The following is a 27,698-nucleotide window of genomic DNA, read 5'->3' as shown; positions in this document are numbered from 1 at the left end:
TTCTACTTGTAGGTTTATTTGGAGATGCGTATCAGGCTTTACTTATTTATTGCATTTTTATTTACGCGTTCATAAGTAGGTGTTAGCATGACATGTAAATGATAAAAAATGAAATGAAATTTTTGAGTTTTACGTCCCACATTTATGCCGGGTAGGCTAAAGGAGACTGTGGTGATGAGTAATGAATGAAATGGTGGAATGAAGAAAGTGGGAGGAAACGGGAGAACCCCGAGAAAACCCACGCACACGGTGTTTGTCCACCACAAAGTTCACTTGGCGGGGGCTGGGATCGAACCCGGGACCCGAAGCACCAGAGGTGAACGCTCTACCTCTGAGCCACCGCGGCCCCCACACGTAACGAGAGAGGTCAAGTATAGCGTATGGAAAAAGTTCCTTAGAAGGTATGAATATATACGAGCTAGACTTGAGGGGAATAGCACCTGGAATCCATTCACGGTCTCCTCTTCAAAAACGAACGGTCCAATCAGATGATCATAGGACACAGAGCACCAAACGTTCACTTTAGGGCTATCTCTCTCATGTGTCTCAAATTCCTTTGGGATTTCCGTGCCCTAAACGCGACAGGTGTGTCGGTTAACCTTCCCGGAGACATGGAAGGTTGCCTCATCTGAGAACATGATGGCTGAAAGGAGAACGTCGCCATGTTCCAACTGCTTGAGCATGGCGTCACAGAAGTTGAATCGGATGTCCAAATCTTCATCATACAGATCCTGGACTATCTTGATTTTGTAACCTTTGGCCTTGATCGTCTTCTTGGCTATCTTAAACACGGTTGTCTGTGGAATTCCGAGTTCCATGGACCGCCTAGGAATCGACTTCTGTGGGCTGTTGATGATGCTTTCCCTTACCCTGCTCACTGTTGCAGGCGATGTTGGCGGCCTCCCACTTCGAGGACGGTCCAGGACGCTTCCTGTCTCCAAGAACTTAGCATGCAACTTTCGGATTGCACTCTCAGTCGGTGCCGGTTTTTTGAACTCTTCTTTCGACAGACCAGAATTAGTGATTTTAGCTCTGCGTACCACAGAACACATTGCGCTTTCTCTTTCACCGACGCCATCTTTGATACGGTGAAAAAAATAGTCTTCTCAGAGGAGTTTTTCATTTATTTATTTGTTTAAAAGACACACACACCAATACAGCTTACAACTTACTTTTAACAGTCAACATTGAAACAACAATGGATGGAATTTGGTAATAAACTGACCCTTGCCCTCCCTCTCCCTCTCTCAACGTGTTCAGAGTTGCCGCTTATCTAATAGTGTTGCCAACTAAAAAATTAATCCTTCCGCTACCGTTTGCACTTTATTTGATTTCATTATGAGCATTTTTATGAAAATTATAAGCAAATTAAATGAGTCCAGACTTTATGAAAACCCTGTATAATAAAAACGAGAAAATTACAAATATTTGAGATTTTATAAAACATATTTACATATAAATTAATTTTCCTCCAAAATGTTCCATTTTATGAAAATATGTACCCTATAGCGTTTAAAAGAGCATAAAAAGAGCTTTCATTTGATGTGTAGTACGTCAAAATGCGATGTCAAATAGTCGAAATATAAGTCTTGAAAACAAAACCAATGCAAATAGAAAGACTGCGTAAGGTCAAGGAGGGAAGTTTTTCTGATGTCACACGAAATGTGGAACGATACTATGATCAATCGAACTGTGTTAGTGAACAAAAAATCTATAGGCGGGAAAACCCTTGATCACAACTGTTCCGTGCTTACGGGGGAAACAGTAGAGGGGCTGCCAACACAATACGTAGTGGATAATGAGACGAAATATGGCGCGAGTTCGATGAAAATATGCATAGAAGCGTAGTTAAACATATACTACAATGTAACATTACATTCGACAATACTCTGACAAATGATGGCAGAGGCGTAGCACGTAACGACAGAGGAGGAGGGCCGGCGGAGCACGTAACGAGAGAAAATGAAATGAAATGAAATCTTTGAGTTTTACGTCCCACATTTATGCCGGGTAGGCTAAAGGAGACGGTGATGATGAGTAATGAATGAAATGGTGGAATGAAGAAAGCGGGAGGAAACGGGAGAACCCCGAGAAAACCCACGCACACGGTGTTTGTCCACCGCAAAGTTCACTTGGCGGGGGCTGGGATCGAACCCGGGACCCAAAGCACCAGAGGTGAACGCTCTACCACTGAGCCACCGCGGCTCCCACACGTAACGAGAGAGGTCAAGTATAGCGTATGGAAAAAGTTCCTTAGAAGGTATGAATATATACGAGCTAGACTTGAGAGGAATAGCATAGTAATACATCATGGGTATTGTCCAGTTCATGAATGCAGAGTAGAAAGGCAAGAGGGCAACTGTCCCACCATCCAGAACATGATACACGGGTTGAACAAAAATGTAAAACGTTTCCAAAAGTGTGAAAATCATACTTAGTATGGTTTGGGGCCTCCTTTTGCGTCCAAAACAGCTTGGAGTCGTCGTGAAATGGACGTATACAGCTCCTGAATAGTGGTGTGTAGAATTTTGTACCATTGTTCCTCCAAAACATGCTCAAGTTCCTTAAGTGATGCTGGAAAAGGGTAATGAGACCGAACACGCCTTTCTAACTTAGATTACAATGGCTCAATGATGTTGAGATCTGGTGATTATGGGACCCAGGGGAGGTGTGATAGCTCCTGGTCATTCTCCTCAAACCGTGATTTCACCGTTTTTGCAGTGTGACAGGGTGTCAAATCATCTTGGTAGATGCCATCACCATCAGAGAACAATATTAGGGCCATGGGTAGAACCTGGTCCCCCAAAATGCCCTCGTAACATTGGACACAGTGAACTTCGATACCCCCACAATGTTCGCCAATGTTGCCACTGAAGCTCCAATCAGACGGGCATCAACGATGACGCCTCTTTGGAAGTCTGTCAGCTCGCTCATTTTACCGTACCACTTCACACCCGACACTCACAGGTGAACTCGTTACTGCTGACGGAAGAGGAATGTTCACATGACACACTGAAAACAAAAAACGACCGACAACCGCAACACGTGTTGTACAGTGGAGGGCCAAACTTACGTGTTCTGTATAAAGTGTTTTTAGATATTTTGTTCTCCCCTTGTATTTCAATGTATAGTGATGTATTGGACTTTGCAGTGCGGTAACACAGGAGCATATATTGTTCTCTTCCTTCTATGTCATCATCATCATCACCATCATTATAAACATATGAAAATAAATGCCTACATGTATACAACCGTCTATACACATCGGTCGTTACGAGGGGAGAGGATCCAGATCCTACATACAATCCCCTCCATAGCTCTCTTTCTTCCATTTCTACTTCACAGTGTCGTCTACAGGCTGTGTATAGTTTGTGATTGATTACTTGAACTGGTATTGTACCATTCCCCGGACTTCTTGCTTCTCGGTTTATCTCAATTATATGACCATTTTTACTTGCGTTTACTCGTTCACTCCTCTGTTGTTATGTGCTACGCCTCTGTCTTCACTTGTCAGAGTATTGTCAAATATGATGTCACTTTGTGGTATATGCTGTGCTTCTACGCATATTATCATCCAATTCGCTCCATATTTAGTCTCATTATCCACGACGCACAGTGTGACATTTTGATTATCTAGGAGGACAAAATCAATTTTTCCATCTTATTAATATAGAACTGCTAGTTATTCCAATAATAGAATAACCACAGTTTATCAAAACAACATTTGTTTCCAATTCTGTTATCAAATCTAGCCCATAGATAAGCCCAAACTTGCCGGAACACGTGCTCACTGGTTTCGTAGTGCGGGTTCGAAAATCTGTGATGCGACTTCGCTTGCCCACTGTGGATGACACGAGTCATGTAACAGCAAAAGGGAAGTGGGCATGTATTGGTGGTCATATTACGTCTGTTCTGAATTGTAGTGTTTTGTTTCAAAATATTTTGTTCACTCTGAAAAACGGTACGGAAAACTGCAAGTGTTAAACACAAAATTATATTGAAATGTAAAAAAGAACTTTGAGTTTTAGTATATTATTGCGCATTATTCCAGTGTTAAATTGTATGTAAGTTATTGCTGAGAATACATACTTTTCAAAAGTGAAAAGAGTTGTTGCGCAAATTTGCGCTCCTAAAGGATTTTGGTTTTTAATAACAATGGCGCTACAAATTTCCTATCACATTTTATTTGAGATATGGGTACAGAATTCAAGTTCGACTAGATTTGATGCCTTACTGACGCATGTTAAGCGATCAGTTGGCTACTCTCCATTATTTAATGATGATTTATCATCTACATATTAAGGCGACACTTAGGACTTTTAGTGACAAACCTGAAGTGAAGTGGAAGACAGCATCAAGACATAGCGAACGTTTTCTGCAAAATAATTCCTCTTGGCTTGAAGGAAGTCTTCAATTCCCTGACCTCATGACATTGCAGCCTAGTACATCCCAAGGTCATATTGGAAGGCCACACAAATTCTTCAGTGACTGCAGCCGAAAGTCAAAGAAACGTAGAGTGAAGATTCTCATTGAAGAAACAATCCATGAGAAACTGTCTTTGGCCATTTAACTAAAACTTAGACAAAAAGGAAAGAGGGATTCTGCTTCAATTGTGAGTGAACTTTCAAGTGCCTCTCTCCAGAGAGCAACTCGGATGAAGAAGTCTCGTCTTGTATTCTTCCTATTGGCGAGATTTCGGAGGAAGAACACGAGACCAGAAATAAGCACGACAGGTAATACAGGGAATTCTTTGCGAGGAATACACCAAGAACTAGTAGAAATAGAGATCTGCTCCACAGACTTCTCAATACCTCTGATACAGTCATTGGAATTACCGATTTCCTGCACAAATAGTACTGTCGTATCGAAGGAGAGGTACTTGATTTATTGGATGAGCCTTCTTTGCACTTCCAATGAACATCGATCTTCATCAGAGGACTCGTTGGGTCAACGAACTCAGCACTAGCGGTTCAGAGAGTGAATGATATGTGAAGAATTTATAAGTCAACATAATGTTTGACTGTCCAAATAGTTTTATAGTCCATATGATGTTATATATTGTGTTGTGTTATGTTTATATAAAGTGAAATATGTGATAAAAGAAAACACACGGGAGAAACAATTAATAAATATTAAACAAAACTGATAAGAAACTGGAAATCAAAAAGTAGTCAGCATACTAAATAATTGTTTTTTTGTTTGTTTGTTTCTTTATTTGCTTCTTGTTCTATTCTAAGCCTGTTTCTTTTTTATTCTTAATTATGCGAGTCCACTTTGCATGACGAACTTTGTGTTTTTCCGTTTTCTTTTGTAATAAAAATAATAAATAATAAATTAATAAAATAAGAAAATAAATGGCGTGGTTTAAAATAATAAGGTATTATGCCAAAAGAAAATAGCAGCCTCGCCTCAACCTGTTAAGGTTTCAAACAAGAAAAGAGGAAGAAACGAAATGAAAGACAAAGTAGCAGAGAGAGAAGATATTGGTAAGGGTCAGTTGCGTCTGCCATGAATAAGACCAAAAGAATTTGGCCAAGGCAGGTAGAAGTGAAGGGCTAAAAGCAAAATGATGTTTCCATGCTTTGTTTCAATAACTAATGGTCATTACTGTGTTTTATAATCAACTCTCCTTTCGTCATTTTGCTTTATGTGAACAACCTTTTCTTTCTTTTTATTAAATGTGTGTTTACGAAAGTTGTTATTGTTGCCGTGGGTTTGTTACTACTACTACTTTTTTTTTTAAAAAAAATATAGGGTTCAATAGCATGGGTTCAGTTATTTCTACTATTGTGCCCCAGAAACGTACCTCACGTCACTTTAATGTAACAGATTCTTGATATAATAATTTTGTCCTCCTACATTGGCAAAATATCACACTGTGCGACGTGTTGTGTTGCCAGTGCCAATATTCCCCTCCATAAGTACGGAACGGTTGCGATCGAGGGTTTTTTTTCCGCCTATGGATGTTTTTGTTCACTAACACAAATTGATTGACCATAGTATCGCTCCACATTTCGTGTAGCACCAGAATAAAATTCCCTCGTTAGTAAAAGTTAAGTGAATCTGGCAGAATTTTGTTATCATTAATTTATTTAGTCATTATTCTTGTCGTGATTACTTAGTGATAACTATGTTTAATCATTACTTTCAGAGTTATGGAAGATTCAATTGCAGTGGTTCTATGTAAACATGAACAGCTAGTTTTCTTGTTCATAATAGTGGTTCTTATAATGTGATTGTGAACACAATAGAAGTGTATCGTGTCTTTTAATTTGATAAATTTCATTAATGGCAGTATTTTAATAATATGTGTGTTTACTAGCGTACGATGAGGTGTCTGTTCTAAATCATTCTCTTTCCTTTCTTTCAAGGTACCGTATTAATGATATAAGAACGAAGCAGCCATAAATTATTAATTTAACCGTAATTGCATAATTTGTTGATTACCAGGACAACTAATTTGCCCTTTAGATAGAACTGATAGAAAAGGAGGCGATTTGTATTCAGAGTTCCTCAGAATCTATAAAAATTTCGTTAACTTAGAAGTTCTACCTGTGAAACTTGTCATTGGAAAAGAAGAAACAGTAAACACACTAATTGACAATGCAGCTAAGTGGCAGACTGACGTTTGTTGCCTCAAAACTAAAAGGGGGAAATTGCAAAAGAACGTGCAAGAAAAAGTGATCAGAAATCAACAGAAAATAATGAACCAAAGTGTAAGGGCACAAATGAAAGTAAGAGGAAACGTTATTCCACCAGTTTGTATTTTTTGTGATTCTGGGTTAGAAGAAATAGGTTAGAGGAAAATGTCAAATACTTACATTTGACAAAAGTCTTTAGGAAATGGCAAAACAATTACAGGATACCCTTCTGCTTTCTAAAATTTCCGGGGGACTTGGTAGCAATGGAGGCTACATACCATATACAGTGCTTATGATGTATAAAAATATGTACAGAAGTTGGGAAAGAGAGAACAGATCTTTAAATGAAACTGAAAGTAAAGATGATTATGTTTCAGAATCCCGTGTATTTGCTGAACTCATAGATTACTTCGAATGTAAAATAGAAGATGGTCATTGCACTTTCAAGTTGTCAGAGTTGCACATTTTATTTGAAAACAAGTTGAGAGCGGTAGGTTTATCAAAAGCAGTGGATAAAACAAGACTAAAGAACAAAATTCTCGTTCATTTTATTTCTGATTGTAATGAACAGAGTGATGGGAAAAATACGTTATTAGTATTTAATAAACGACTCCAGAAATTGCTCAAGGATTTCATGTCCAAACGATCAAATGAAGAGAAGGTTTTTGCCTTCTCAATGTATTTAAAGACTTTAAGAAGAGATATCATAAACTCTGAGTGCCAAAAATTTTGAGGATACTTTACAAAAAAAAACTGATAAGAAGAAGTGTTCCAGTATGCCCAAATAATTTCGTTCAATTATTGAACTATTTATCTTACATAGAGGAAACTTCCACAACATATTTTCAAGCTGTCCTAACAGTAAGCCAATTAACATATTTTAATTTTAAGGACAGAAGATTAGGACCACTAAAAGCAAGGCACAACATGCCCCATCAACCGCCGCTCCCACTGTACGTAGGTTTACAGGTACACACTCTTACTCGTTCCAAAAAGATTATCAGTAATTTACATAAGTTAGGCATTTATGTAATAAACAATTGTGTGTTGCAAATTGAAGATCAGATGGCAGCAGCGACATGCAGACGTTGAAAATTTGGGGGTTTTGTCTGCCGATTTATCTTAATGATTAATGTGTACACCGTCGGTGCACTGGACCATTTTGACAACAACACATCATCAACTATTTCGACAGGAGCTCCCCATGGAACAAATATTAATATATTCCAATTGTCTTCTGATTCCAACCCTGGTTTACCTCCAGTACCAATTGAAGTTTCTTCATCAGTAGAAGATTACTTATTACCATAAACCTCTTCTATTGTACCATTGGTATCATCATGTGATTTAGACAAACTGGAAGTTCCTATTACTGTTCAAGAGCAAATACGGTCAGGGCTCGAAGAAACACTTGACATAGAGAGACATTGGATTGAAAGAAATTCTCCGTTAAGTGAAAGTAAATGTTTATGGCAGAGTACCATATGGCTCAAACAGAAAGTGTACTTTCTACTAAAGGTATCAATGTCATGCTGCCCAATTTTACTGAAAAAACGAAGTCTCTTTCAATGGTGAACCATGATATGTTTATCATAAAGAAAATTACTGATCGATGTAATCCTTATCAAATACCGGTTATTGTCTTTGACCAACCTCTCTTTCCAATAGCAAAACAAATACAGTGGAGATGGCCTGATTCGTACTCTGGAGAAGGACGTTTCGTCGTTAAGCATCGTGGACTACACATCGAGATGGCCTTATGGAGAGTGTTAGGCCACATACTAAAGGCTAGTGAATGGACAGTGTTCTTAGCCGAAGCCGGAGTAGCAGGTTAAGGGTCAGCTGGTTCATTTCTGGAATGCTCACACCTAACCAAACCCGAAGAGCACACCAGATCACAGCTGTAGATCTATTCCTTCTTCAAAAGACAACGCAGTGTTGAATCCAGAACAAGAATCCAGTAACTGTAAACAAGAATTCCAACAGTGGTAGGAAGGAATGGTACAGAAAAGTCCTGTGTTTTCATATTGGGATCTTGTGCTGGAATTGGAACTTCTAATTTCAATATTTGCTAGAGCTTACCGACAAAGTAACTTCCCATTATATGTAATTGTACTTGAGCGTCTTCTGCGTTGGGTTTTTGTGGGTGATCAGCGGAACTATGCAATATGCCTTTCTGTGCATCTCAGAGACACGAAGAGTTTAAATGGAGGAAAGACAGAATTTAAGAAGAACTGAGTGTTTTCAAAGACTAACAAAAATTTTGTTTCATGCCGTTCGACCAAGTTCATGAATAAAATAAGAGAAGTGTTAAAGACTCCAGTGGAGCCATAAACTTAACCCAAAATCCAAGTGATTTGCAACGGTGAATGCTCACTGTTCCTGAGTCATGTAGACTTTCAAAAAAAATTGAAGATGCGGCACACATTGAGGAAAACATAAACGAAAATTATGTTGAAAGTAATGAAGTTTTAAGAATCTTTGTCAAACATTGCATGACACTTTGTGCTTCAGGAAATCCATTTTTGGACGTCCCAAAATCTATTAACACACGCGTATGCATCAAAGGGTGCTTCAAAATCTGTTGCAGAAGTAAAAGTGACTTGTAGAAACCAATATGAAGATTTTATTGACACGGTGTCTGTAAACCGAAGCAAGTCAACATATTCTGCTATAAAATGGAATAATTTTTCGTTTTTTAGAAACGCGTAAAGAAGGGTAGGAGAGCATCTGAATAGAAGATAGATGAATTGGAAAATGACTGCAGTTTGTTCAGTCGGCTCTATATATCATGTCGAGTCCTTGAGGGTGATCTGCAGGATATTTTCTGTCATGAAAACCATAGTTGGCCATCATCATCGTCTGATCATGAGCAACTTTCACTGTGGTCAAACAAGTCTGAAATACTGAATGTTTTCAGAGTATGAAACGAAGATCAACATTTTTTTTTGAAGTTAAGATTTTTGATGGAAATGCAGTGATTCATTTACTGGGAAGAGTTACTGGAACCACATTTCACGAATATGCTACGATGGCGTTTTCACCTTGGTTAATGAAGCAACTTAAAGATTGTTAAAGAGTAGACATTGTGTGGGATTCTTACCCTGAAGCTTCACTAAAGCAATCTTGAAAAAAGAGAGGAATTGGAGAGAGATGGAAAGTGACAAAGAATGGAAAACTCCCAAAAACTTTCCAGCGTTTTTACTTCATAATGAAAACCAAAAAGATTTTTTTAAAATTTCCTCACTAGTTATGTAGTGTAAATAAGATTACCGGAGGACAAACAGGTTTATATTCAGTTTATGAACTTCAGGAAGTTCAGTGATTGCTTTGAATGCAAAGAATAAAATGGAGGATACTGACAACGAAGAAGCCGATACACGTCTTTGTCTTCACGTGCAAAATGATACAGATCGTGGTTTTACAAAAGTAATGCTCGTGATGCTCTTCTTCAGCATAAGAATCGATCTCTATATCAGGCCAGTATTTGGGCTGATTCTCTCAAGTCAAAGATAAAGTCTCTAAGTTTAGAAAACTTCGACTGGGTGAAAGAAGGTGGATCTTGGAAGCCTTCATGGATGACCCAACCAAAAGTTTCTAAAAGCACAAGAGAATTGCTAAAGTGTGGCTGCAAAGTTCTTCCTGTTTGCTCAGAACAGTGCTTATGTTCAACAAACGGTATTCAGTGTACAGATTTTTGCTGCTGCCGAGGCTCCTGTGATGAACAGCAATGTGACTAAGAAATATTCTTATTTTGTGGAATAGGACTATAATATCAATTTTCGGCACTTCGTTAGTATTTGTTTTGGAGTATTCATTTTTCAGTAGATATTTGTTATGTTTCAAGAAGTTTAAAAATTTGTATATAATTATGCAAAGACGTATTTATGAATCGGCTTTTTAGTGCCTTACATAATTTAATTCATATGAACAATACCATTGATTTGAATAAAAATTCTCAAATGTGGAGAAAAAATAATATTAATTTGTATGGTTCCGAGTATGCTTGTAATCACACAACGCTAAATTTCGTTGAGTTGACTCCCGCATGCTCCTAGTATTCTATTATACTGATTACTTAATTTAACTATATTTGGAACATTTTCTATTGTATATTTGAAACTACTTCTCTAGTTGATTCTTAGAATGCACTTTGCCATCTCTTCACCTAAAACTATGTCTTATCAAGACGCTTTTCAAAGGAATAGACAAGGAAAGTGATGGCTTCCAATACTTCGGATAAGCGTTTCCACAAGAATCGAAGGTCAAATTGAGAGAAGGAGTGTTTTTCAGACTACAAATTAGAAGGCTCATGAACGCACACTTTATACAGACATTGAATCCAAGTGAAACGGCCGTATGGTTATCTTCAAGAGTTTTGTCGTAGGTTTCTGAAGGAACAAGAAAGCTGAAGACTCTGAAAAACTGGTGTGAACTCTGATACAAAACTTTAAAGTATTGTGCTGTAGAATATCATTTAAATTTCACTTTCTATACTTACACTTTAATTTCTTCCCCGAGAATTTAGGAGTAATGAGTGATGAAGAAAGCAAATTATTTCACCAAGAGATCTCACAAATAGAACCTGGGTGACTATTGTTGGTTACTTGAGAGAGAAAGCAAAAAAGTGTACTACAGGAAATCTCAATTTACAACGAGTAAATCTTCCAAGTATCAGACACAGTAAAATCTGTAAATTTGCAACTGTGGCACCATTCGTCACGTAAGCTCTCATATACTTAAATACTAGTAAATGCTTTATGACGATGTAATGTTTAAATCATTGAATATTTTCAGCTGCACTTTTCTCCATCCTCATAGTATTATCTGTATTATATCTATATTATACAGTAATATATTTGTAATATGTCTATTTGTATAGTAGCATATTTCTAAGTATGTTGCCCTTCATATCTCTATTATTTGTAAGATTCATTTTATTTGTTTAAAAAAAACAGACTCAAAATCCATTCAGCAGTATCCTTTGCAGTTTAGTGGACAATTGTTAAATCTTTGCTTGAGTGGCTTATAAAACATCCTGTATAATGTAAAAATAACACTTATTATCTCTTATTTCGTATAAGAGTTGCATTAATATACTGTTCTTCAACTTAAATAAATAACTGTATTGTGAAAAGTATAAAATACGCCCATATTTAGAAAAATATTTTTATTGTGATTTTGATTTTCTTAATAGCCACTAGAAACTCACAGCATCGTTAAATGATCATATATTTACTTAATATAAACTTAAATTTTATACTCAACACAACATTTTGCTTTAAAAAACTTCTCCTGAACACAAAGTGTCGGAATAAATATCAAATATATGATGTAACTTCATTTTTAGTGCACTCAATAGATAAAAAAGTATGATGTGATGGGAAGAATTTGATTTTATTTTTAAACTTAGGAGACGGAATTGTTTAAGAACACCCATCCCCGTGACTTCTACAGAAAAAATATAAAATTTGCTCGATAGTGATATTTGAAATCGAAAGATCGAATAATAAATTAAACGTCTGTAACTTTAATTAACTCCGAGATATGGGCATCTTATGCAACTTGCATTCCTTCATTTCACATTGAATTTTCAAAAATCTTCCTTTAGTGGTACCCCACCTCACAAATCCAATGTATTGTTCGAATTTCTAATTGCTAAGTTTAGCAATTTGGCCTTGACCTTGCTCTGTCATTCAGTCATTCACGACCATTTCTGTATATATTATATAGATGTACAACTTTCCAACCTTTAACGCCCTTTACACCAATTTTCTTACCAAGTTCATGTTGTACGAGTCAATACCAGTTTGCTATCTGAACAAAAGAATCGACGTTCTTTTCACTAGATCCAGTTTTTTTTTTTTTTTTTTTTTTTTTTTTTTTTTTTTTTTTAACTTTTGCTTCCAATTGTGGTTTTTCATTATAGGTATTGATGGTTAAGTTTCTGGGGTTCTTAATCCACACAGAAATTTAGACAAATTGGTGAATCACACAGTTTGGCACAGTGAAGAATTAATGAGATATTATAAAAGAGTTGCCGGCTTAACACTGAATACAAGAAACCTAATGAATTTTATACTGTGTGATTATAAAGTTTCGAACCATTCCTTGTGGAAAACAATATTGGAAACGATCCTATAAATTTTATGAAATAGAACTACAGAATCCATGAAAACTACACGTAAATTAAACCCTAATGCAGAATAAGACATAATCTATCCAAGTTTGCACTTAATCATATTACACATGTCCAGTCTGAAGTTCCACACAAAACTCCCAGCGAGGCAGCGCTACACAAAACACATTTTCTAGCACTGTAGGTATGGAGGTGAGTAGCACATGCCTTATACACTCCTTTAGACGGAGTTTATTTTTACTTTGTACATTTATGACTTTATGTATCGTCATGCAAGATAAGTCAAGAAAAGACGTTTGTCCGATCTTTATAAAAGAATAGGCTTAGTTAACTTCTCATATTGTAAATAGACGTATATATTGTGGTGTCAAAAAGCGTTAACAAGGAAAAGTGTTGAACATGGTGAAATGTCAAGATGGTAACAATTTTCTGATTGGTTGATCAGAAACTTGTTATAATTGGACACAGCTTAGTGACATTCGCAGAAGACAGTTACAGTAAATTTGAACTGGGCGTGTGTGGGTTGTCAGGTTGTAGTCAGCAGTTAGAAATTGTCAATGATCTACAAGTTTTATAGTCTTGCAAGAAGAAATGTTAGTGATTAAGACTGAGAAAACAAAACGTGTAAGCGTGGTATGAGCAGCTATCTTAGGAAAACTTAACTTGTTCACACGCATGTGTGAAGAAAACTAGACAAACTGTAGGTTTAACAATACACAAGACTTTTAGGAGCGTTTATGTCAGGTGGAACTATAGAATGTGTTACTCATCCTCCAGAGTCCCCAGAATTATATCCCTATTAATTACTTTCCTTACACTGTCCAAAAACGGAGCTAGGTGGCAGGGGGCGATTTATCTGTAACTTTGGGGGCAGCGACATTCTGATGTGTCTTTGGTTGCAGACAAGGGTCTAAGAAGGCATATGTGAGGATTTTTAAGACAAATTGAATTCAAATTAAGGCAAATATTGTACATTAGAAATATATTTAGGAATAAAAATAGACCCCTACATATTCATAAAAATACATGGGACCCACATTAGCATTGGGGGCTCTGGGCCCCAGGTGTGTGCATTTTGGTTTACGGGGACTGATAAGGCCGAGGCTATTTTAAAGAAGATCTAAAATGAAAGTTTTCAGCATGTGTTCGAGATTGCAATATGCATTGTGCAAAGTGCACTTAACTCAAAGGAAACTACTTTGAAAAGGAAAAATACCAATCTGAACGAAGTCTAGTATATTTCACGAGGAGAGAAAGATATTGTCTTTTTTTTTAACTAGCTCTAGTCTCTTCTGGCCAAAATTAATGGTGATGCATTAAATATTTCTTTTGTGAATTTTCATCTCCAATACTGCATAACACACACATACACATGGACAAATAGTGTAAATAAGAAAAGAAGGATTGGTACATCAAACTCCTTAATAAAATGAATATATGAGAAAAAGAATACCAATTGTAACGGTTTGCCGTTATTAGTTCTAGTCAATGCCATTACAGTGCACAATCCTATCAGTATTATCATCATTCATCATTATTGTTGGTATAATATCATCAATACCTAATGAGAGTCTTTCATTACATCGTCACAATATTAATACATCTTTTAAATTTCTTTTATTATTACATTACAATATATTTCATTACTTTTTCATAAGATCACTCGAATTACTTTAATTCTAAATCTTATCTTGCTTTCTAGGTTTAGAAGTCATCAAGAACTAAATTTTAAAAAACTTTGTTCGCTTCTAAATCACACTGCAGGGCACTATATATAAACTAATTTTTTCACAACTATTGTTTGTCAAGTAATACTTTTAAATGATGAATTTTCAGCAACATTACGATTACTAAAATATTTTTTTATTTCAGTAAATATGGATTCGTAATGTGCAACCTTTTCCAAATGGTCTTTAATCATCTTTAGTACACATTAATGAAGAATGAGTAATAGAAGCCCTTAGATGATCTTGAACATGTATGTAAAAATTTTCGAAGTAATCTTTATTTAACTTCAGGTGTCCAATTATAATAACATAAATATCGTTTCTGTTGGCCTTTATATTTCTTACATGGTCACACTCACATAGCTTCGCTTTTCCTCCTTAATAATCACTCAATATTCGAACATCCTCTGTTTCATCAGCAATCAAGCCTGGAAGTTCTCGTCTCATAAAGACTAGTCGGTTGCACAATGAAGACCTATTCACTACAACACTTTTCAAATATAGAGTGCACTTAATATATGGTGCCCTGAAAGGGTGCCGATTTCTCTGTAAATTTGGGGGTGGGGGCCATTCAGATGCAGAAGGCATATATATATGAGGATTTTAAGACAAATTGCATTCAAATTATGCCAAATATTGTATATTCATAAAAACAAAGTGGGGGCCCACATGAGCTTCGCTCCCCTCGGCTCCCCAGGATCGGTGCCCTTGGTGCGTAGCATTTTGATTGACAGTCAATCCTTGCACAGTTCTCTCTCTTTCGGTTGTATACTGTTACTTTCTACAATATGTTACTGTATATTATTAGGTGGTCTATTATTGCAACTACTATGCTGCCATAGGTCACACTTCAGAAAAATAAATTAGTCTTTGAAAAGTGTTGAACTAATTTTTGGGCATTGTTTAACACGTCAAAAATATCTTAATGTATTTTATTAGTGAATTGAAGTATGTCTAGAATACATCCTAACAATGGGTAAGATGAACCGCTCAAAGAGTACTTAAAATGTACTGAACTTCTGATGTGTCTAGTAAGTATATAGATAGAAACGGCTGTAAATGGTAATGTGTAAAGTGTTCTAACATTGTTTAAAAGTCGCTTCTGTACTCGTATACTCATTGGATACACCAGACGTTCAGGTGTATTTTGAACACTCATAAGGCAGTTTCTTTCAACTTACACTAGGAAGTGTTCTAGACATGTTCTGTTCGCTTATAGATCACTTCAGGACATTTTTCGATATGATAAACAATGACAAAGAGTCATCTCTAAATAAGAATATCCAAACCATGTCCAAACCCTGATTTATTTTTTACAGTGAAAATACCCACTTCTATAAACACCTAAACCTTTATTTGTGAGCTCCGCAGCGAAGGATATCTGTGTTCAGTTCTTGGTGCTAGCTCATGTCGTAGTTTCGACACTACGTTCAGCTGTTAATTTATGCCTCGTAGTACAATCTCAGGGCTAAAAGGAAATCTAATCTGAATATGAAACCAAAGCACGAACCATTTATTCGCGGTAATTAATGTATTCTATAATTCCACGATAAAGATAAAATACACTTTAGCTCAAATAAAGAAAAGTATCAGAAAGACAATTTTAAAAACGAGTAGCAGTGTTACTATAGATTACATGATGGAATTTGGTTTATGTTGCTGAATTTTTCCAATTAATAATGAAATTACAAGTAACACTAGATTTTTACCACTTTCGGATTTAGTTGAGAGATTAAATCAATGTGGAATATTTTCTTAAGACACTTAATTGATTAGGAAAAAGAGCTACTATTACTCAATGCATTACTGTTGTTACTCTGTAGTGATTAACGTTAAAACTTGAAGTAGTTCATTTCTGCCACTTCCACTTTGAATAGAGGTTTAAGAAGGAACATGGTAATTGTTCTTAGAACGCTAAAAGGATTCCAGAAAACAAAAAACGGCTTCTCGCCATATCTTGTCGTTTTTGCTCTATTTACGGTATAAATAGATCCATATTCAAACCATACGTGGTAGTAGATTTCTATTACTTCCTGGTTAATTAAAAGTTAATAATGCAGACGAAATGTATACCTGAGAGCTTAATCAGTTGTAAGAAACCGCTTCTCGCTATATGTTACTCTTCTTATTCTATAGTAATAAACGTAGAAACCGGAAATGGTTTATTTTTTTACCACCTTTAATGGATAGATCATCTCCATAAACGAACTTTCTTCCTAATTTGTGACTCTCTGATATCCTGACCAAAATTGAAGCTGATCCATCGAAGAGTCCCTAAGATTTCTTGTCTCCCGGAAGATGGTAATATGGTTCTCTCTATAGTAAATAATTATAGTAGTCCTCTATAGTAAATATGTAGAGGAGTTTTGGTAAACCAAACTCCTTATAAAAATGGAATATCAACGGAAGGGCGTAATTTCCTGCAGAAAACTGAAGATATTTTTAGTATATTCTTAAGTAGAGAGTAACGTTTGCTTTGCAAGTTTAAGATAGAAACAATAAATAAATTCCAAGTTCTAATGAAAATACTGACTAAGGTAATTTTAACTAATAGGGACAGTAAAAGAAAAATGTTAAAATTTCTCGTAGATATTAAAAGATAATTTGACAACACATATTACAACAATGTAGACTGAACCTTGTGTTTACTCTCATAGCATTTGCTTAAAAAAATATTTGAATGGTTTTCGAGAAAATTAAAAGTAATAACCTTATTGCAATTGTCCATACTTAACAAAATGAATGTATAATATCGGCAGGTGCCTCTTATTGGTACTTAAATTATCCATTAGGAAATAAAAGAATAATATTACAATGGATGAAATTTTACTAACTACTGAACAAATTTAAGCCGTACAATAACACTACAAAATACATGAAAGTATTAAAAAGAAAATACACAATTTGTATTGTAATATTCTTAACTACTCGCAAACTACAATGTTAGACACCGAAACCAAATTTAATAAATTTAAACTATATTGTATGATAAAAAGTAAAATATAGCGTTTGCCATGTTTCAGTTGCTTTCCAATGTAAGTGTCATTTGCTATTGCATTAGGATCAGACTCGTTGACTGTCTTTGTCATATTTTGCAGATTTTCACCACGTCTGTGATACAAATATGGCAAAACCCAAATTCAGTTAAAGGTCTACCATTGTAACCACGGATTTAAATATTTCGCTCAACTTTGTAATGTGTATTCTTTCAGTGGTCTTAAGAGAGATTTGTCAGTTGTTTGTAGTCAATTATTTGAAGTCAGACAGAGGTGACTCTGAAGCAAAATATATTTTTTGTGCTTACAATATTTTTCAAAACATCCTCTTTCAACATGAAAAAGGTATGTATAATATGAAAATGTGTCATTGTTTATCTGATAATTGTTTAGTGCATGTTTATTATAATTTTCCATTTTGTAAAAAATGAATATGCCCAAGTAATATGCCTAAGTAATGACAATCTTCAGTAATTTGCAACGCTGCAGTTAGCATGTAATAGGGCAGCCCCATCGTTTACCTGGGTAGTGATAATGTATTGTTATGTAGATTACTATAAATGCGTTGAATTTTGTATTCAAAAGATTATAGTGCGTGCATTCCTTATATCCATGATACTGAAATTAGAAACAACAAGATGTGCAAATCAAATAACATCAATTACTCGCTTTTGTTTTCTGAAATAGCACAAAATAACAGTACAACCGTCGTGCACACTTCTATCCAGCTTTTAACTGTTATACACAATGTTATCAATTAACAAGTTCAGTTTTAGATTAATTCTGGTATATGAGTTTAAACTTTAGTTTTGCCCATATTATCGAACTGCCGATATTACTCAAAATTATCCTGTACTAGAAAAAACGATAATGCACAAGTAGTAGATAGATAACACAATATGTTACGATTTTGAACAAAAAATTGGAAATATCTAGGGTATATTGGGAATGAGAATTATTCAAACTTTTAAGATTTGTCTCGATAAAATAATATTTAAACTACAATCAAGTTTTTTTTTAAACCCTCTAAGTAGCCTACACATTAAGAGACTTTATAGCATCCCTATCAAATTTTCAATGTATATTGTGAATTAATTTTAGCAAACTCATGGGCTAGATTTAATGTAAAAAAAGTTTCCAGTAAAATGTTATTTATACGTAATTTATGTTGAGTTAAATCTTTTCAAATTAATGTTGTAATGTTGCAAGTGGGGTGTCTGCTTATGTATATATTCTAGAAATCAGTCGGTTTTATTTGAAATCAGTGGCCAATGATACGCTTAGTCGACCATCTTCTACGCAATTAATTCAAATTATTGTTCTAGAAATATTCTCTTAAGTATTATTGTTCTACATTAAAACGTATTCGAGTCAGACAATTTTATGAATTGCATTCAAAATCTTTAATAAATAAGATTTCTTAAGTACAGTAAACGGTATCTCACGAAATGTACATGTATGGGAATGGAATATAAATAGACTCTATTAAAGAAATCTACCAAGATAACCGCTGAGGCTATCTATTTCAAAAGAAAAGAAAGAAAGAAAGAAAAAGAATTCAAAAAGCTCGCAGTAATTCAAGAGTTATCGTGTGAAGTAATTTACGGACGATGAAGTCACCGTTACACACAAAGCGTTCAACAGTTACCGCCTTGAGTAACTTGTTAGAATGTTTGTTAGAATGTTAACGAGTTGATTCCAGTAAGGAATTCACCTGGAATAAATCACTCTAGTTATTTACAGCAAAAGACAGAAATCAAAATTAGATTTCGTTCAAGAGTTATCGTCTGGAGTAACGGATGCAAATTAAAGTTACCGTTATCCGTTAAGATATTATCAGATTGCCTCCATTAAAGTACTTGGCTGAGATAATCGCTCTACCTGCTTATTGCAACAAAACAGAATACAAAAATTCTCCTTGGTTCAAAAGTTATCGTGTGGTCTAACGGATGAAAATTAAATTCACCGTTAGCCGTTAAGGTATTAAAGGATTGTCTCAATTAAACACCTTGGTCGGAGATAATCGTTCTATCTACCTATGGCAAAAGATAGAAATCAAACTGCATTTTCGTTCAAGAGTTGTCGTGTAACGTAACGAATGGAAATTAAATTCACTGTTTCCCGTTTTAAGATGTTAACGGATTGCCGCTATTAACGAACTCATCCCAGAAAATTGCTCTAGCTATCTATTACAAGAAACAGAATTCAAAAATTCATTTTCATACAAGACGCATCTTGAGGAGCAAAGACATGGGTGTGTACTAACATTACAATATTATAAGGCTAACTAACGTGATCATAACAAACAAGTTCTATAGGATGTACTAGATTCACGCGTATAGTTTTAAGTATTAAAAATAGTTAATAAGATTTCTAGTTTAATTTTTTCTGGATTCTACCTTGATTGAGGAACGAACTTACTTTCTAACTTAGCTCAAAATGATCGTTTCGTTCCCATTTTCCACGCTTAGCTGAAAACTCTTTCGTAAGTTTAGTCGCAAGTCTTTATTTTATACTAAAAGAACTGAGAAACAACCTTAGCTTTCTTTCTGGAGCAAGAGAAAGTGGAGAAGCGAGTCTACAGTAAAAGAAGAAGAAGAAGAAAGAAAGAAAACTAGAAAAAATGGATGAAAAGAAATAACTCAAGTTGTCCGAAAGAGGGGCGCCATCTTCTGGTAACCTCATGGGGAATTAAATACTAGAAATGGCCCCCTTTATCTGTATTTTTTTTTTCGTTTCTGTTATCCGTGCCACCTCTTACGTTTGTCTTGGTTGGTGCATATACCTTCTGCCCCCGACTACGCTGCTGCTGCAAAGGCAGTTCTTCACGTCTTCTAAAATGTCCCTGAAGAGACATCGAAGAGAAGCCCGAAACAAAGAACTGGACTTCTTCGAGATGAAAATACTGCCACTTCGAATTTCCAGCGACGAATCTCTCACGGGCCATACCGTGAGTCAACTTGTAAGATGAATTAACGGCATAAATACGGAAAAATAAAGGAGATAAATGGTTGTACCATGGCTATACCTCTGTGATTTTATTTATATATAGTTTCTTCCTTGAATGTACAGTAAACTAACCTGGATCCATTTAACAGGAGTGGAAAATAGGATTTAAGAGGGTCTAATTTCTTCTTATTCAAGATGCATCTGAAAAAGAAAGAAAAAAGAAAACCGACAGAAATTCTAGTAGTAAGATGCAAGGTACGTACTCACCGAATCCAGCCACCTCCCCCTGAAGTTCCTAACTCAATGTAGATTTGTATACTTTCTTAATAAAAATATACTTGCTTAGCAGAGAAATGATAGATGTAGCATAAACATTTGATCTTACACTTCATCTGTACTATTTCTCTTCTTATCCAAACAATCCAGTTTTATCATTTTTCTGAAAATATACGTGGAATCACTTTACAATTGCTTATCATCTTTACAGGAGCAGAACACTAGTAACAGTTTTGCCACAGTCCTAGCTCTGGAGTGGGCTGAAAAATAATACCAAATTGAAACAAAAAGGGCTGCATTCATTATTTTATACCAGTGTAATACATGGCTCTATAACATGAAACTAAAAGAGGTAAAGTTCTAGAACACACCTTCTCATCTTCCAAGAGTTCAAATCAAGAAACTGCTTTTGTTAAAAATTCCTTTTTATAAACATCTAAATAGGACCACCCCGAACAACTGTGGAAGTTGATGAAATTTTTCTCGCACGTAGGAAGTATAACAGAGACCGCAAGTTAATAGGGAAAACAGTTATCATCTTCAGTATGTATTTTAAGGAAACCAAACGCGCCTCTATTTCAAAGTGATCAATAAACCAAAACGGTATTATGGTCAATTGGCCATATATGAAACATATATATGAAACGAGGGATAAAGGATATTGAACAGAATATTCAACCTTTCATTCAACTCGTGTCTTCTTCTTTTTTTTAAGATTTCAAGCTAAAATGTCCAACACACTGCTTCTTTCTCGTCTCCTTCAGGCGCGGCGCGGATACGCCCATTTAGCGTCATCTTTTTCCCGTATAGTTCGAATTACGAATTTTTCACACAAAGTTTGTAGCGTTATGCGGTTCAACGTCACAGAATGAATGTTCAACGGCATTTTTTTTTAAGAGTCGAACACACAGTATGAGTAACATGAAATGTAGGAAAAGTCTTAATGACACTTTTGAAAATGTGACAAGTGTTTGTTAAATGGTGCTAAATTGGGTAGAATTGTACCAACTTTTTCACAAATGGGGCTGAAAATGCCAGCGTTGTACCAACGGGCCGATGAATGACAAAAAGGGCTGAATTTGGTACAATTGTACCAAGTGTGGCAACACTGACTAGTAATATCGGTTCAATACTACACGCACGTAGTGGGTTGTAGTACTGGAACCCTCATAACAAAAATTTCTAAATACGCACCTGATAAAATGTATGGTCGAAAATTTTGGTTGTAGCGAGAAATATGGACATTTAAATTCTTATATTCGCATTTGGTGAACCATTTGCATAATGAATTGGGTATAAATACATGACATTTCTATAACAGTTTAACTACCGCCATGCAAAAGATGTTTGAAGAAGACTGTTCATTTTGCCTTTTGTTTTACCTGTTATTATATTATTCAGTATTCTTCCTTTCTTCAGGTTCTGGAACAAATTTAATGCTTTTGTTTTAATTTTAGGTTTGGGTATGGAAATGTTTCTTCCACTTTTCTTGATCTTCAGCTTCTTATATTTTCTTTTATAATATTTTCTTTTACTTTTCAAATCATTGATCAATTATGTTCTTCTTCCTATTCGACGCTTTACTTCCATCTTTCCTTCTACGGTGGTATTAGGAAGACAACTTCTTAGCAATATGTGTACAATCCAATTGACTCTCCTACGATTGATGCTGGCTAGGAGCGTTTTCTTCTCTCCTATCTGTTTTAAAACATCTTCGTTTGTTAGTCTCTCTGTCCATTTTATCTTGTCCATTTGCTTCTCACATTTGGAATCTCTCTAAATATTTCTTCTCTAACTTGGGTAATGTCCAAATCTCTGAACCGTTCATTCCAATACTCCATAAATGTACTGTAGCACCTGTCCAAGTTCTTCCTTAATCCAATATTAAGCTTACAGTGATATTTGTTTGAATGCTTCTTTGGCTATTACAATCTAAAGAAGTGAAAATTTACTTTAAGAGAGAAAGCACGAACGTTCAGAAATCAGTACAATGTTCCATTCCTGGTGAGGATACTCGACCGGAATGATGAAGTATTTTGAGGACAACAATCCTGGGTGAGCTTTATCCTTGATTTTCCTATTCACACTAGACAAGTGCCGGACTGGTACCTCATATAAAGATCCTAAGGCGCTTTTTTTTTTCCTTCCCCGGTGTTGAGTTGAGTTGATTTTGAGTTTCCGTCCCGTTCAGCAGCAAGGCTATATGAGACGTGGACCTACTGATTAACATGCAATCCAAACCACATGAGCTCCCGCCAGGAATCGAACCTGGGTCTCCTACGCCTTAGCCACGACAGAGCTCCCCGGGCAATGTGATCGCCGAAGGATGTCATCCCTCATACATCATAGGCTTAAAAGACCATAGATATGAATTGCTCAGAAATATAAATAATAATAATAGCAAAACTTCTGCCTAGCGTGGTAGTGTAATATTATTATTATTCATTGACAGTTTTGTTCTTAATAAAAGCACAGTTTTTGCTCAATAGTTACTTTCCGTTTGTACAGTATTTTAATGCCTCTTTGCTGCAACATTCGTAATATTTGTAATTACTACTTTATTTCTGTCAGTAATTGCACTCAACTTGCTCTCACCTCACGTTCTTTAGGTTGGAAACCACTGCTCTAGGACAATCAATATTCAAACTAGAGGTGGTACTAGCTCTCTAAAACTTCTGGTTTCGTTAGAGAGACAAAGTTGGAAATGGAATCCATTCTAGAGATCATGAATCTATGTTTAAAACAACAAAAACAATCATTATTTCCTATTATTCTTGTCACTCTATGAGGAACATTATTGAAACCAGGTATATTCATACTATAGATAGATAGATACATATATATATATATATATATATATATATATATATATATATATATATATATATATATATATAGAGAGAGAGAGAGAGAGAGAGAGAGAGAGAGAGAGAGAGAGAGGGTAATAGAAAAAATAGTTGCAATTCCATGTAATTTTATGCGTTTCCAAGGTTTAATAAGAAGTCTCTACTGTTACGATACGATACGTCGGAGGTCCCTGGTTCGATTCCAACGACAGACTTTTGGATTCACGTCATCTACTTCGCTGGATTATTTTTATTTTTTTTTCTTTCCTCGGAAAGTTCAATTATGTAGTCTCAAGCTTCCTAGAAGCATATTTGTATACCTTTGTGTTTTATTAAAAGATAAGTGCAATAGCAGATTCCTTTAACCTCATATAAAGTCACTACCCTTGTTTGTTTTCCTACTTTTGTGCAACTTATCAACTTTCTACTTGTGTCTGGCTACGTTTCCATTTCTTGGTAGTGTCACTAGTCTGCGTTTGAGGACATTGCTCACATTCAACTTATTTGTAAATATTTCGAGCGCCCAGTTAGCTTTTCTCTAGCTGACTCATTCGATTGCCTCAACTAAAAGTTATTGTCTGGTAACTACGTCAACGATTATTAAGTGTGTATTTTGTATTTTCTACTTTTCGCTGAGGTTTAGCTTTGCACTTGAAATTCCTCAGAAAATACAATTCAGGATCAGGAGGTGAAGTCCCCAGCGTGTGAGGTCTTCGACTCTCAAACGTTTTGACACATGTGACATCACGAACACGGTGTTAGGAAAAGGTGAGTTATGGAGTGACCATATTTGGTATTGAGGAAATCAGGAGGTGTGGTTTGAGGCCTGAGTCCGGGAAACAAAACTGGATGGTGAGTGTTTCTCGGGACACTTCGTTTGGAGTTGGAAGAACAGCAACGAGCCAGCGAGAGAGGGAGGAGAAGAATGGAGTTACTAACTTTGAAGAAGGTACTGTTTATTTCGTCGAAACAATAAGTGACTACGCCAGACTAATTACTCTTATACTTAATTGCCCTTACCCTATCTGCTGCACTTTTAAAAGCAAATTTGAGTATGAGTTATGATTTCTAAATACCATGAGCTACATTTCCCACATGCTTTAGTTGTAGAATTATCTTTCAGATGAGATTTATTTTTATATTCCAGCGCTAGTTGCTGGTGGTGGAGAAGATACCCCAAAATCTAGTCATCTATCGGTCTCATAATGACCAAAGCGATAGATGATATCAAGCTAAACATAACTACTATTTAGTCATGTTTCATGATGGAGATGCTTTAGGTTTGATCTCTGTAGTACCTGTGCAGCTGGGTTAAAAAAAAAAAAAAAAAAAATTGGCGTTTTCACTTTTTTGTTCTGACTACATTTATTTGGAGATTATTTTTATATGTTGCGTTACTTTGCTGAGGATAATGTGTTTTTATCCGATTTTTGTGATGATTTAGATGCTACTGAATTTTTTGAGCCGATTATTACATCATCTCCGGGTCGCATACATTTTACGCGACAATGTTTTGATAAAATTAAAAAGCAATTACAGTTTACGCATTCGCTTTCGAGTATTGACACTGTTTCTTCATTAGATTCTGACAGGTTTGAGTTTACTGTAGACATGGCTGTTGGGGGAAATCAGGATAATATTGGCATTTTGAGTCATATTCTTCGGCCAGAACCATTTTTTGGACGTATGGGCGATGATATTGTTCGCTATATCGATCAATTTGAAGTATTGGCTCAGGTAAATAATTGGACAGACGTAAAGAAAAAATGGATTCTGGGTTCGCTTTTAAAGGGGTCAGCAGCCTATTGGTTTGACACTACGTCAAAACAAGCAGATTTTCCGGAGTTGTCATATGAGCAATTTAAACAGAAGTTAATAGCTGCTTTCAAGGACGCGCTTTTGCCTCAACTTACAGAACAGGAAATGCGGATGCGAGAACAAAATGAGGGAGAGAGTATTCTATCATACGTTTACGCCAAGCGTAATTTAATTTTACGTAACGATAAGGACGCGCCAGTAGCTAAGCAAGTGCAGTTAATAATCGATGGATTATCTCCGGAGTATATGAGATTGGCAATAAAAAAACAATATGTTACTGTTGAAGCTTTAGTGCAAGATTTGTTGGACGAGGAGAAGGCACGCGTGTTGTTAGAAAGAAAAGCAATTGAAAAGCTGATTAAGAAAAATCCGTTGTTAGCTAATTCTCAGTTAATGCAATGTAATCCACCTGAGAATACTCAAGTTCAATCGGCTTCTGTTCCGCAAAGTCAGCTTTCCCAGGCTGTAGTACGGACTTTGCCCTCTCAAGCTACGAATACACAGGAAACTGATCAGGTTAAAGATCAGCTGGCTGCTATACAAAAGCAATTAACGCAATTGTCTTTGCAAGCAGAAAATAAGAGAACAGATGATCAACGTTCGTTTTCGAGACGTAATACTAATAATAACAATAGTAATAACAATTATGGACGTAATTATAATAGACGGGGCAATGGCCAACGGTTTCAGCAAAATCGTTCCCGGGGTGGTCAGAATAACAATGGAGGGAATAGGACACAGCAGAGGGGTCCTATTATTTGTCATAAATGTGGAAAAGAAAACCATATTGCCACCCACTGTAGAAGTAATTTAAACTGATCAATAGAGTTGATGACGCAGGGCCATCAGCTCTTCAACGTCTTAAAGTCCCTATTCAGATTGATCGTGCGCTTCCTCATGTTAATGTTACTATTAATGGGAAAGAGAGTCCTTTATTATTGGATTCTGGGTCACAGGTGTCTTGTATTGGTCAGGCTATGGTCCCGCGTTTTGCTAAAGTTCAAGCAACACATAGTTTTTTGAAAGGCGTGACAGGGAATACTTTGTCTGTTAACAAGATAGCTTTGGTTCGTTTCAAGCTTGGATCTCAAGTTTTTTGTCATCCTTTCCGGGTTATCCCAGCGTATTCCCACCCACCCCTATTGGGGCAGGATTTTTTATTAGCACATAAGGCAAATTTAAATTTACATGATTTATGCTTGGAAGTTACGCGGTTTGGTAGGATTCCTAAATTTACTCTGCCCACCGACAGTACAGTTAATTCTGTGTCTAACGAATTTGCAACGCTCGTATCTCCTGTGTATAAGGTTTTTTCGTCTGTTTGGTTGCCCCCACGTTCGCGAACATGTGTTAAAGTGAAGAAATGTTTTGATTTATTGGGAAATAGAGATTATTTGGTACCTAATAAGTTCGTAGTGGGTGCTGTACATGTTTTATTAAGAGATACTGCGGTTGACAGCGTAAATTCACATATTTGGGTTTCGAATCCTACTGACAAGCAATTTTTGCTATGGAAGAATAAAGTTTTAGGGCATGCTGTTCTGAATAGGGAAGAACATTTTTGTAGTAATGTTACAGAAGATTCTGGTCTTCAAAAGACTCAATCTGATAAATTTGATTGTACCAGGGTGGATGTGAACCCTGAACTCTCTGAACATGACAGACAACGATTTTATGATTTAGTTACGGAGTACAGAGATGTGTTTAGTTGGTCCCCGGACGATTTTTCAAAGGCACGGGACTATGTTCACGAATTTCAGTTAAAGGATGAAGACCCAGTATACATCCGCCAGTTTCCCATCCCGTTCCATCTTCGGGATGCTGTTCACGAGCAAGTTGAACAGTTACTTAAACAGAACGTCATTCGTCCTTGTCATAGTAGTTACAATAATCCCATCATATTAGTTAAGAAAAAAATGGATCTTGGAGGTTCGTGGCAGATATGAGATTTACGAATGCTAAAATAAGGCCTATTAGTTTTCCTGTACCACCAATTCAGGACATATTAGTGCGTTCTAGTGGTAAAAACCTGATTTGTTCGACAGATCTTTCGCAAGGTTTCTTTCAAGTGCCTTTGTCTGAAAAAAGCCAATTAGTAACTGCTTTTTCAGTTCCTGGACTTAAGCAGTACTGTTTCACTTCCATTCCTATGGGAGGAGTTACTTCTCCAGCGGCATTAAATGATTTAATGAAACTAACACTAGAAGGATTAGATGAAAATAAAGTATTTTATTATCTCGATGATATTTTGTGGTCAGACGATACGATAGATGGCATTATTAATACAACACGTGAACTATTTGAAT

This window comes from Thermobia domestica, chromosome 3 (assembly GCF_964235325.1).
Source record: "Thermobia domestica chromosome 3, izTheDome1.hap1.1, whole genome shotgun sequence".
NCBI classification, from domain to species: Eukaryota; Metazoa; Arthropoda; class Insecta; order Zygentoma; family Lepismatidae; genus Thermobia; species Thermobia domestica.
Note: the sequence above shows the minus strand (reverse complement) of the source record.